Consider the following 12747-nt stretch of genomic DNA (forward strand, 5'->3'; position numbering starts at 1 on the left):
AATTATAGTCAACCAAAGTACACATGCATGAGATAAAGAAGAAGTTTCAGAGAAATGAGTTACCTGGTTGGTATTAGACTCTTATGGGCTCGAAGAAGCTGGTGCTGGTTTCTTGATCACTCGCCTCGTGATCATCTTCCTTTTCTTGGTCAAGACTCGGGGCGCAACGCTTGCAGAAGTTTGTCTTTGCTTGGAAGCCGACTGAAGTAAGTCTGGCTGAACAGACATTATCACTTTCTTCATTGGTGGTGATCCTTTGCAGAAGAGTACATCAGGAGCAGTTGGAAGAAAGTGGAATGGCTTCCCAGTGCTGGTCGTAGGTTCTGGACCATCTTGTTGCTGCTAACAGGATGAGCAGGATTAGCCAAGAGAAAGGGATAGAGGACTCAGAAGGAATAAAGTGCATAAATTCAGTACCTCTTCCTTGGGGATTACATATTCAGGATCGATTTGCTGCAGTTGAGGACCTAGAGCTTTTCTAAAGACATGAGTTTTCCACATGTTCCACCAAGTATCAAAGCCGATTGATGAAGAGGTAAAGGACAGATCGGCTGGTATTGGGATGTGGAGGTCATCAAACATGTTGTAGCATCTTGAACTGGTAAGACCGTCAGGCAGATCGGCTCTGCTCTCCACCAAGTGGTGAATATGGAAGTGGGGAGGGACCTGTCCTAGGCCAAATTGCCGAGCTGCTATGGCTGGTTTGTAAGATTCATAACCTGGCTTGATAATTCTATTAGAGGTGCTGATGCCAACGGGGAGGAGGCCAGGTCGAATCATCATAGAATATAGATGCCGAGTGCTGTCGTCATCGGCAAAGTTATCTAATCTGAAGGCAGTTGGGTTCTCAAAGGATTTAGATTCAGTAAATGGGAAGTAGAGAGGATTATCTAGTCCTTTGTAGAAGACTCTAAACCAATTTGCTACATCTGTTGAGTTCAATTTATTGCCAGGAAGGCTGAACAAGGCTTGGCCGTAGCTAGTACATCTAATTAGTTTGCCACTCTCATCAGGGAAAGAGTTCTTGGTCAGGCCTTGGAAGTTTGGGATATGGTGCTGAAAGTACAGTTGTGCCCACAACTGAATAAACCACCAAGGGCCTCCAGTTCTCAGTTTCTTTTAGTTAAGCAAGTTAGATGTCATCAAATGGAGATATCTGTAGGTTTCTCCAAGGAAAAGTTTACCTAGGCCGGTGCGATTGCCATGGGCCAGGTGATAGGCCAAGGGAAGATAATTCTTAGTTGGAGCTAAAGAAGGACCACAAAAGATGAAGTGCTCTAGCCAAAGATTTAAGAAGGCTGTGTGTTCCTTCTCAGTCACTGGACCTTTTGTTTTCATGTGCTGACTCATGTAAGTGCCCCAGTTTGTGCAGTTAACTTTGGAAGAAAGCTTGAATGGGACTTCTGCCATTTTGTGAGCAGCAGGATTAGGAGAATTAATGTCTAGGCCAGTGATCATGGTAACATCCAGCAGAGTAATGGTCATGGGTCCATGACCAAAGAGGAAACAATTCAGGGCATCAGACCAGAAGTAGCCGATGGTTTTCAGAAGATTTTCTTCTTTGTCAAGTGGAGACAGTGATAAACTAAGTGCATCGGCTATGTTCAAATCCTGCCACAAGGGCATATGAGCTTTTGCTACTCTGCTGTACCATGTAATCCAGCTCTCAGGGGGGTTAGGTCAGGCTCTTAAGCAACCAGCCCAGAGGTTCAGATCGATGTTTTGACTCACAAAAGGGATCCTATTTGCTTCACAAGAGATCAAATCTATGGGGTTTTCATGGGTTTGTGGGCCAAGACAGAAAGATTTTGGATTGGAGGGATGCGGCAAAAGGATGTCTGACACCTGAAGTTCAGAAATTTAGAAGTATGTGTATGGTGTCATGTTTCAGAGTTTCAGTTTCAGAAGCTTGGTAAGCTGAAGAAAACTAAAGGATTGGGCCGAATATTACCTTCAGGCCGCAGATTGCCGCATCATCGATTGCAGAGCTTGTCGTCTGAGTTGCAGAATCTGCCATGGTTCAGATCCGTTGTCTTAGGGTTTGATTGCTGCAGGCTCTGATTCGAATTCCGACTGCTTGGAGAATTTTTGCTCGAATTTGTGGAGCTTGGTTTTCGAATTATGCTCAGTTTCAAGAGTTTGTCGAGTTCAGGGTGGAAGGAATACTCTACTCTTGTGCGGATTGCTTTTAGTTTGAATTCTGTCGGCCCTTGGATATTTATAGAAGCCTGATGCGTTGCCATCGGCTTTTTGGAAAGTAAATATCAGACACATGGAATTGAAAGGAAACTGATTTCATTAATGGAAAGTTCGTTACAAGGGAAGCTGATTTTACAAAGGAATCGATCCTTCGGCTTTATGATCCTACCCCTACAATGCTACCTACATCTACCAGTCGTAGGTGTATGAAGTCCTACGGTGCTTCGGGCTTCGCGACGGTGTGTCTCTGCTGTCGTCATCGTCATCATCGCTGTCGTCGCTGCTGCTGCTGTCGTCGTCCTCGCTGCTGCTGCTGCTTCGCCCGCCGCTGATGCTGCTTCCCTCTTCGCTTCCCTCCATGGGGGCTTTGAGGAACTGGTGGGGGTTTCCTCCTACCACCGTATCGTCGCTGGAAGAAGAGCCGATCTCTTTGGAGGAGTCGGCTCCTTCCCAGGAGAAGGCGTCGTCTTCACTGCTCTCCAGTTCCTCTTGGAAGAGGAACTGGAGGTCTTACTCTCCTTCAGTCATGGGTTCGTCCTCCTCAGAGGCGACCCCGAAGTCGAACTCCTCTGCATCCCAGTGCAGAGGAGCCAGCGCCTCATAGGCTGCTGTTGGGTCCCATTCAGGGGCCGGCTCTCGGCTCTCTGAAGTAGGATCAATGGAGGAGGCGAAAAGGGAAGAAGAGGAAGAGGGAGAAGAGGAAGAAGGGGAATCTCCAAAGGAGTTGGAGCCGGAGGAAGAAGAGATGGCCATGGCTAGTGAAGGATTGGGGTTTCTGCGCTACTGGCTCTAGGAGGAAGAAGGAGTTTGCTGTGGAAAAGAGCCAATTCGGGTGAGATTAAATAGTGAAAAGATGGAAGACGGATCGGCAGTTTTCACGTTCTACGAGGAGCCAGTTACAGAGACGTTGCATCTTCCTTGGAGGTTGCAGTGTGTTTAATGAACATTAACGGGAAGATGAAGCGACGGATTGGTTTTGGAACTATCATTGCCAAAACCAGGGGGCATGTGTTATCGCCATAAATTAACAGGATTAATTTATGGGCCGAAAGCAAGATGAGCTCAAAGCAGAAGACTAAGAAGACTTGTAAATCGGCTCCTGCGTGAGCATCTGGGCCACATGGGCCATGTATCCTTAGATTTAGTTTAAGATTAGAGATAGAGTCCGATCGGGACAAGATTAGTTTATATTGTTTCCCAAGTCTCTGGACTATAAATATGTATCCTTTGTTATTCGTAAAAGAGAGCGTCATCACGTCTCGCAAACAACAACTCCCGGCGCATCGCCACCCCTAATCCTAGGGTTTCATCCAAGTAAGTGCCATGCTGCCCTGATCGTTTCTTGCGATCAGGGCAGTATTGTTCTTGCTTTTACCTTGGTATTACTCGTACCGAAGCATTTTTGATGGCGAGTAATACCAGTTATCCTGATGTTCGTAGCATGGGTTTTAGTAGATCTGTTATGCTTCGTTGTTTATCTTCTACGAATATCATGTTGTCTCTGTGCAGTCACGTTTCAATCTCATGCTAGTTCTTGTCACATAGAATTAGTTGCACAGAGGCAACACCCTGCTTCTTTTATGTCTAGTAGATCTAATCTGTTATGGTTTGCTTTTATCTTAAGAGTTGGCGTAATATCTGCTAGGTTAGGCCTTGCAAACGGATTGGATGATCTAGTGGTGTAATAGATGCTTTATTGTAACACCCGGTTTATAAAAGAACATAAACCGAGCAATCATATACGTGCCAGGATCAAGTCACACGTATATACAACAGAATGAACAGTATATCATAGCACATATCACGTAAAAAGACATAATAAAGCGAATACGAATGTTATTTATTACAATAATGACAAATGTCTGATACAGCGGAAGCGAAGTACAAATTACGATAAAAACTCTCCGAAGCTGAAGCAGGGCGCCACAGGGACGTCGACTGGGAGACGAAGCACCTAGAAGTCCTCGTAGTCCTGGTAGCGCTGGACGAACTCCCTCGTGTCAGCAGGAACTGAGCAGCAGTAGCATATCCAGGAGGAAAAAGTAGAGAAGAGGCAAGGGTGAGTACACAACTTGTACTCAACAAGTATAACACAAACTATGAGGCTCTAGGCTGGCTGACTCAACTGCATTGGCTTTTAAGTGTTGGCAAAATTTTATCAAAGCTATTTACTATGAGTTGATGAATTACCATTGACCCAGTTACATAGTAATTAATCAAAATTAATTATACTACTACTGAGAACCAAACCAAAACCAAGCCACCAAGGTAACCCCGAGAAGCACCTCCCTCGTCGAAAGGAGATAACTTCACTAATCAAAAGGAGGATCTGGGCCGCTCATAACCGTGAGCACGGCTAGTATACCAGTTTTACACTCTGCAGAGGTTGCACATCTTTACCCACAAGTCGTGAGCTACGCTAGTTGTTCATCACACTTCCTTAGGTGAGATGGCCAGCGACTCACTACGAGGCCTTTAAAAAGAATCTCGTTGGTAAGGCGTAACCGTGAGAGTTAGGTCGGCGACGATGGGGCCCACCTCACGGGGGTACAAGCACAGGTACGCAAACCAAGCACAGACCAGCCGGAGGAGCAGGGACCATTGAAGCTTACTACTCTTGCCCCGCAGGTAAGTTACTCCAAACCAAAAAGATCTAATTATTACGCCAAGTCTATCCCATTCTAGCCTTGTGGTAGCGCTGTTGTCCCAGGTTGTCGCTCTATGAACCGGTCCTTATGGAGAGTGGCCAACCAAGCACTAAGCACCGTGCTGGCCCCCTAAACCATGTTTCTACAAAAACATCTTTTAACGAGACGTGAGCCACTCATCCACACAGAGGGCCACTCTCAGAATTAAGTTCAAGTAAACCATTAATCAAATTAATTAAAAAGGACCAAGTGTGTTATGGCGCAGCACCTAGCACAACTAACCAAAATGCAACCCAAGGATATATATATAAAGGATATAAACTGGCTAGGAAATCCTTAAAGGCATACAGTATTAAAATGCAGTATGTAAATGTATTTAAAGATGATAGGTTGTTCATGTTATACTTGCCTTCCTCGTACTGCTCTGGCTGCTGCTCAAACTGCTCTGAAGACGGCTGCTCCGGAAACTGGTACTGGGGCTCCTCAGATGGATCAACGTCTACTCACGAACACATGGCCAAAACAATGCACAAAAATAAGCATACAAGCAAACTCTAACAAAAACTAAGAAACAGTACAACAATACATAAAAACAGCGCACAAAACTACTCTAGAACTATTCTACGCGTTACAACGATTCCGAGGATATAAAGAACGCTTAAAACGGAGTTAAAACGCATTTTCTAGGCTAAAAACAAGTTCTGGGGCTTAATTCTAAGAAAAACTAAGTTCCAGGGGGTTTTCTGCAAAAACCGAGGGCTAAAACGTAATTATCCATTAGTTCTAGGGTCTAGCGCGTAAAACTGCCAAGGGTGGACGGCGGGTTTGATTTCTGGAAAACTCAGGGGGGTCCGGGCAAAATTTTGGGCTTAACTGCAATTATTTATCAAAGGCGGTGGACTGCGGGTTGAATAAGAAAAAGTTGAGGGGCTCTTTAACAAAATGGCCAGGGCGAAGGGGTACGGGTGGATTTCAGCCGTTGGATCGAGATCTGAGGGTTCAGGAAGAAGGGGTACGCCGATCTAATCTGGGGCGTCCATCTGGGATCGGGCGGTTAGGGGGGTTTGGGCGCGTGGGGTGGCGGCGCTGCTCGCCGGCGGCGTTCTCCGCGGCGGGGGATCGCCGGCGTTGAGCAATCCGGCACTCTGGGGGCTTATTCGGGCCGGTGTTTGGCCGTGGAGCACCGCCGTGGCATGTGTAGTCCACTGGCGGGCTCGGACAGGCAGTGCGGGGCTGGGAACAGGCTCCTCGACGGCGAGGGCGGCTCGGCGGCCACGGAGCTCGCCGGAGCACGGTGCCGGGGCGCCTAGAGCGCGCCAGGGTCTATGGGATCTAGCGCAAGGGAGCAGGAGGTCCTGGCGGGGCTCACCAGGCGTGGAAACGGACGGTGGCGCGACGCAGATGAGCCGGCGGCGAGCTCGGGAGGAGGCGCACCGACGGAGCTCGCGGTACGGGTCACTGCAGGGGTCGAGGTCGGCGACGGGGGCTCGGAGGTGTTCCTGGCCTCCGGGCGGAGCTCATGCGGTGGATCTCGGGGGCTAGGGAGCGGAAGGGGCGGCGGCTCCACGGAGGCGCAGAGGCCCGGTGCGGCGGAGCGAGATGCGGCGCGGCGAGCTAGAGTGCGGTGGCGGCTGAAGAGCGAGATGGGATGCAGGAGGGGTCGCGGGATGTTAATTTAAGACTCGCGGAGATCATGGGGAGGCGTGCCCCGCGCGGACGCCACGGCGGGGATTGCGGCTGTGTTGCGCGCGCGGACGAAGCGGAGTGCCCAACGGCTCGGCTTGATTTGGTTCGAGGGGCGAGGCTTCTAGAAGCAGAGGGCACGGCGAGGCACTGACTAGGGGTCCCAGGGGTGGTGCTGGTCCACGGCGCAGGGGGAGGAAGCTCGGCGCGGCTGGTCCAGCGGCAGGGAGGTGCGTCGCGAGGAAGAAGAAGGAAACTGGCGCGTGGGGCCAGGATGTCAGTGAGGGAAAGGGACGGGGTCGGGCGAGCGCGCCGACAGGCGGGCCCGGGCGGTCAGCGAGGGAAAGAGGGGCGACGCGCGGGCGGTGAGCGGCTGCGGTGCGGGCCTGCTGAGCGCTCGCGGTGGCTGGGCCGAGCGCGAGCGGACCGGGGGGAAGAAGGGAGATGGGCCGCGGGCGTGGGCCGCAGGAGAGAGGGGGTGCGGCTGGGCTGCCTGAGATCGGGCGGGGAGCTGGTCGGGCCGGGTTGAGTTTTGGCTTCGGGTTGGGCTGGGTTTTCTTGGGTTTGGGTCTTATTCTTTTCTATTTCTCCTTTTCTATTTCTAAACCAAACAAAGTTTGAATTCAAATTTGAATTTGAATTCAAACCACACTCAAATAAAATTATGCACCAGCATGAATGCAACAAAAATTTAAACTTATGATAAATTTTAATTAATTAAGGAACAAAAATTAGATTAAATGCCAACTAAACACAATAAACCTTAGAAAATTTAACTAAAGCCAATTGATTTATTAAATAAATGCTGAAATTTAAATTAGGGTGTTACATACCCTACCCCCTTAAAGAAATCTCGTCCCGAGATTTAGCTGGGCTGGCTAGCAAAGAGATCTGGATATGTCTTCTTCAACTCATCTTCTCGCTCCCATGTAGCCTCAGCTTCACTGTGATGACTCCACTGAACTCTGCACATCTTGATGCGCTTGTTCCGAGTAACCCTCTCTGATGTCTCCAGAATCTTCACCGGATGCTCAGTATAAGTCAGATCTTCCTAGACATCGACTCCATCCAGGGGTGCCTGCTCCTCGGGTACTCGCAGACACCTCTTCAGCTGAGATATATGGAAGACATCATGAACTCCTGAGAGGCTGAGAGGTAACTCCAGGCGATAAGCAACTTCGCCTTTCCGCTCTAGCACCTTGAATGGCCCCACATACCGAGGTGCTAACTTCCCTTTGACATTAAACCTGCGGATTCCTCTCATCGGAGACACCTTCAGATACACATAATCACCAACACTGAAAGTCAGGTCTCTCCATTTGCCATCAGCATAGCTCTTCTGTCTGCTCTGTGCAATCCTCAGATTTTCTCGCACAGCCTGAACCATCTGCTCTGCATCATCTATGATCTCAGGGCCAAAGAGCTGCTTCTCACCGATCTGATCCCAATAGAGAGGAGTCCTGCACTTTTCTGCCATACAATGCCTCGAAGGGAGACTTCTTCAGACTGGCCTGATAGCTGTTGTTATATGAGAACTCAGCAAATGACAGGCACTTATCCCAACTAGTACCATACTGAATAGCACAAGCTCTCAGCATATCCTCCAACACTTGGTTGGTTCTCTCTGTCTGCCCATCTGTCTGAGGGTGATAAGCCGTACTGAAATGCAACTTCGTATCCAACGAATCATGGAGCTGCTCCCAGAACCGAGAAGTGAACTGAGACCCTCTGTCAGATATGATCTTCTTCGGCACACCATGCAAGCAGACAATCCGAGAGATGTACAACTCTGCAAGTCTAGCACCGGAGTAAGTAGTGTTCACTGGAATGAAGTGAGCAACCTTCGTCAGACGATCCACTACTACCCAAATGGAGTTGTACCCTTTCTGAGTACGAGGCAATCCAACAATGAAGTCCATAGTGATTTCCTCCCATTTCCACTCTGGAATCTTCAAAGGCTGTAACAGACCTGCTGGCCTCTGATGCTCAGCCTTGACACGCTGACAGGTGTCACAAATAGCCACGTACTCTGCCACTGAACGCTTCATCCCATACCACCAGAAACGTTCCTTCAGATCATAATACATCTTCGTGCTGCCCGGATGAATAGAGTAAGCTGTATCATGGGCCTCACTCAGAATCAACTTCCGGAGATCATGCACATCAGGCACGCAGATCCGGTTCTTGTACCACAAAGTACCCTGATCATCCTCTCTGAAATAAGGAGCCTTGCCCTTCTTGAGCAACTCACGGATCTCCTGCAGCTTCTCATCATCTTTCTGATGCTGCCTGATCTCTGCCTCTAGAGTCGGTACTGCCTCAAATGCTGCACTGGAAGTATGATGCAAGAAGCCCAGACTCAACTGCTCGAACTCCTCGCATAACTCTGGAGGCATCTGAAAAGCCACGGCCATGTTGACATAACTTCTTCTGCTCAGAGCATCTGCTACAACATTGGCCTTGCCCGGATGATAGTGAATCTCCAGATCATAGTCCTTGACCAACTCTAGCCATCTTCTCTGCCGCATGTTCAGCTCTTTCTGCGTGAAAATGTACTTGAGGCTCTTGTGATCAGTATAGATATCACACCGCTGCCCATACAAGTAATGCCTCCAAATCTTCAGAGCATGCACAACTGCGGCTAACTCGAGATCATGAGTAGGATAATTCAGCTCATGCCGACGTAACTGCCGTGAAGCATAAGCAATCACTCTGCCCTCCTGCATCAGAACACACCCAAGACCGTCCTTCGAAGCATCACAATATACCGTGAACCTCTTCGTCTGGTCTGGCAGAGTCAGGACTGGCGCCGTAGTCAACCTTTTCTTCAGCTCATCAAAGGCCATCTGACGCTCATTAGTCCATATGAATGCCGCATTCTTCTCTAGCAAAGAAGTCAAAGGCTTCGCGATCTTGGAGAAATTCTCAATGAACCTCCGATAATATCCAGCTAAGCCCAAGAAAGACCTGACTTCCTTCACTGTCTGCGGTGTCTCCCACTCAAGCACATCCTTCACCTTGCTTGGATCAATAGCAATGCCTCCCTGAGAGATAACATGACCGAGGAATGGAACCTCGTCAATCCAGAACTCGCACTTGCTGAACTTGGCATACAACTGATGCTCTCTCAATCTCTGCAATACGAGTCTCAGATGCTCCTCATGCTCTTCCTCTGTCTTGGAGAAGATCAGAATATCATCAATAAAGATCACCACGAAGACATCCAGATAATCCATGAAGACCATGTTCATCAGATGCATGAAGAAAGCCGGGGCATTAGTCAAGCCGAAGGACATGACTGTATACTCATATAGCCCGTACTTGCAGGTGAATGTCGTCTTCGGAATATCCTCAGGACGGATCCTCAGCTGAAAATAACCCGAACGAAGATCAATCTTCGAGAATATACGAGCACCTCGAAGCAGATCGAAGAGATCCTCAATACGGGGCAGTGGATGCTTGTTCTTGATAGTGACTGCATTCAGCTCCCGATAATCCACACACATCCTCTTCGAGCCATCCTTCTTATCTACCAGCAACAATGGAAAAGCCCAAGGAGAGAAGCTGCGACGGATATAGCCCTTGGCTAGCAACTCATCAATAGTCTTCTTTACTTCTTCATGCTCTATAGGCGCCATACGGTAGGGCCGCTTTGCAATAGGAGCTGTGCCAGGCAAGAGATCAATACAAAACTCAATGGCGCGTTCAGGCGGCATACCTGGCAAATCATCCGGAAAGACATCCGGGAATTCAGACACCACGCGAATACCATCCGTGGGTCTAGCCTCCATCTGATGAAGAAATCCCGAAGGCTCTACTGCACTGATAACAACCTCTTGGCCACTGGAAGCTGATAGCAAGACTGTCCTCTGAGCACAATCTATCCGAACTCCCCATTTGGCCAGAGTCTCCATTCCCAGAATGACATCAATGCCCTTGGTGTCTAGCACCATCAGATCAGTACAGAACTCTACTCCCCTCAAAGAAACACTGACTCTCGGGCAGTAAGTGTGAGACCTCAACTGTCCTCCCGGTGAAGATACTAACAGGCACCTCTTTAATGTGCTAGTATGAATACCATGATGCTCGACAAAAGACTGAGTAATGAAGGAATGCGTAGCACCAGTATCAAAAAGCACAGTAGCTGGATATGAATTAACCATGAACGTACCAATAACCACGTTGGGAGCCTCGGCCGCTGACTCGGCCGTCACGTGGTTCACCCTGCCCGGTGCTGGCGCCCTGGGCTGAGCTGGGCGCCCCTGCTGTCCCGCCTGCGCCTTCCGGGGGCAAGCGTTGGCGTAGTGCCCCGGCTGGCCGCAGTGAAAGCAGGTGCGAGGAGGTCCCTGAGCCTGCTGTCCGGTAGGAGCTGCCGGACGTGGAGCCTGCGGTGCCGGTGGAGCTGGTGGAGCAGAACGAGCCGGAGGTGCCGGTAACCTCTGGCCCTGACCTGCCTGCTGCTGTCGAGGCGGGTACTGCTGCGGTGGCCTCTGCTGGTACTGCTGAGGAGGCCGGTACTGCTGCTGGTACTGCTGGGGCTGCTGGAGTCGAGGACGAGTGTTGCTGCCGGAAGCAACGGGGACAACCTTCCTCTTCTTGTCCTCCATCTCCAGGTGCTTGCGCTCAGTGTTGAGCGCGCTATCAACCAGATGGTTGAAGTCGTCGATGCGGAGGTTGAGCAGCGCGTACTGGAGGTAGTCCTCAAGACCCTCCATGAAGTGCTCCTGCTTCTTGCGGTCATCCGCAACCTCGGCAGGGGCGTAGCGAGCCAGCTGAAGAAAGCGATCACGATACTCCGTGACCGACATAGTCCCCTGAATTCACAAAGACAGATAGATATCGGAAAATTAACTCAGGATTCATAAGGATAGAACAAGGGGCATTAGCTCAAAAGAAACCGCTGAATGATTATACTTAAGATTACCTGCTTTAGTGCAAGGAACTCCTTCTGTTTCATCTTCATAACGCCGCGGGGACGTTGTGGCTGCGGAAGCGCTCCCTGAACTGGAGCCAGGTGAGAGACTCGCGGTCATGAACTGGGTGGGACTCGCACCAGTCCAAAGCTGCCCCTCGCAGCTGTCCTGCTGCGTACAAGACGCGCTCACGATCATCACACTGGGCGATGTCCAGCTGACGCTCCACTGCACGGAGCCAGTCGTCAGCCTGAAGAGGGTCGGACGTGTGAGAGAACGTCGGCGGGTGACCCCTTAGGAACTCAGCACGCCTGTCGCGAGGCTGCGGCGGTGGAGGAGGCGGAGGCTGAGTGTGAGCGTGCTGAAGAGCCTGAACAGTGTTGTTCAGGGTAGCCATCATCTGCATCTGGAGCTGGAAGTACTGCTCCGGAGTCAAAGGCGGAGGCATCGGGATCCCGGTACCCTGGTTGTTCTGACCCTGCTGCTGGCCAGAACCTGAACCGGTGCTCCTGGTGTTCACCATCTGATTTGAACAAAAGATTTCACGAGTAAGGATATTGCAAGAATAAACTCAGAGGGATATGATAACTCTTTGCGGAAAAAGACTCAGCCATGATAAAGTAGACATGATAGAGTTGACTGTTTTACCCCCAACGATCTAACTCATTTTATTAATTAGTTAACTTTAACATCTGAGTGATTTTCTTTAAACAAATTTAAACTACTCAGCTATGCAATCAGTCAAAAAATCCAAATCAAGCATGTAGCATAATAACAAGCAGACAATTTTCACAACCTAGCCGAGTTTAGCAAAAAGACTCGACTAACACCACGCGTCGCAGAACGGGCTATCGTTTTATTATAAAAAGGTCACCTAGCTATGCTCATGGTGGTCAGATGACTGATTCAGGCCAAAATCTACGAAACTATTCTTCAGAGAGAGAAATCAAGGCAAGAAGGGTAAAAAGTCAAAGAAGTCAAGGGGTATAATAGTAAAATAGTTTCAGCAGACAAGGATTGGTGAGAAGAAGTCCTAAAACTCGACCAGTTCTATCTAGGCTTCGTCCTACAGTCGATATGGCTCTGATACCACTCTGTAACACCCGGTTTATAAAAGAACATAAACCGAGCAATCATATACGTGCCAGGATCAAGTCACACGTATATACAATAGAATGAACAGTATATCATAGCACATATCACGTAAAAAGACATAATAAAGCGAATACGAATGTTATTTATTACAATAATGACAAATGTCTGATACAGCGGAAGCGAAGTACAAATTACGATAAAAACTCTCC

The sequence above is a fragment of the Panicum virgatum genome, chromosome 5N, assembly GCF_016808335.1.
Source record: "Panicum virgatum strain AP13 chromosome 5N, P.virgatum_v5, whole genome shotgun sequence".
Taxonomy (NCBI): Eukaryota; Viridiplantae; Streptophyta; class Magnoliopsida; order Poales; family Poaceae; genus Panicum; species Panicum virgatum.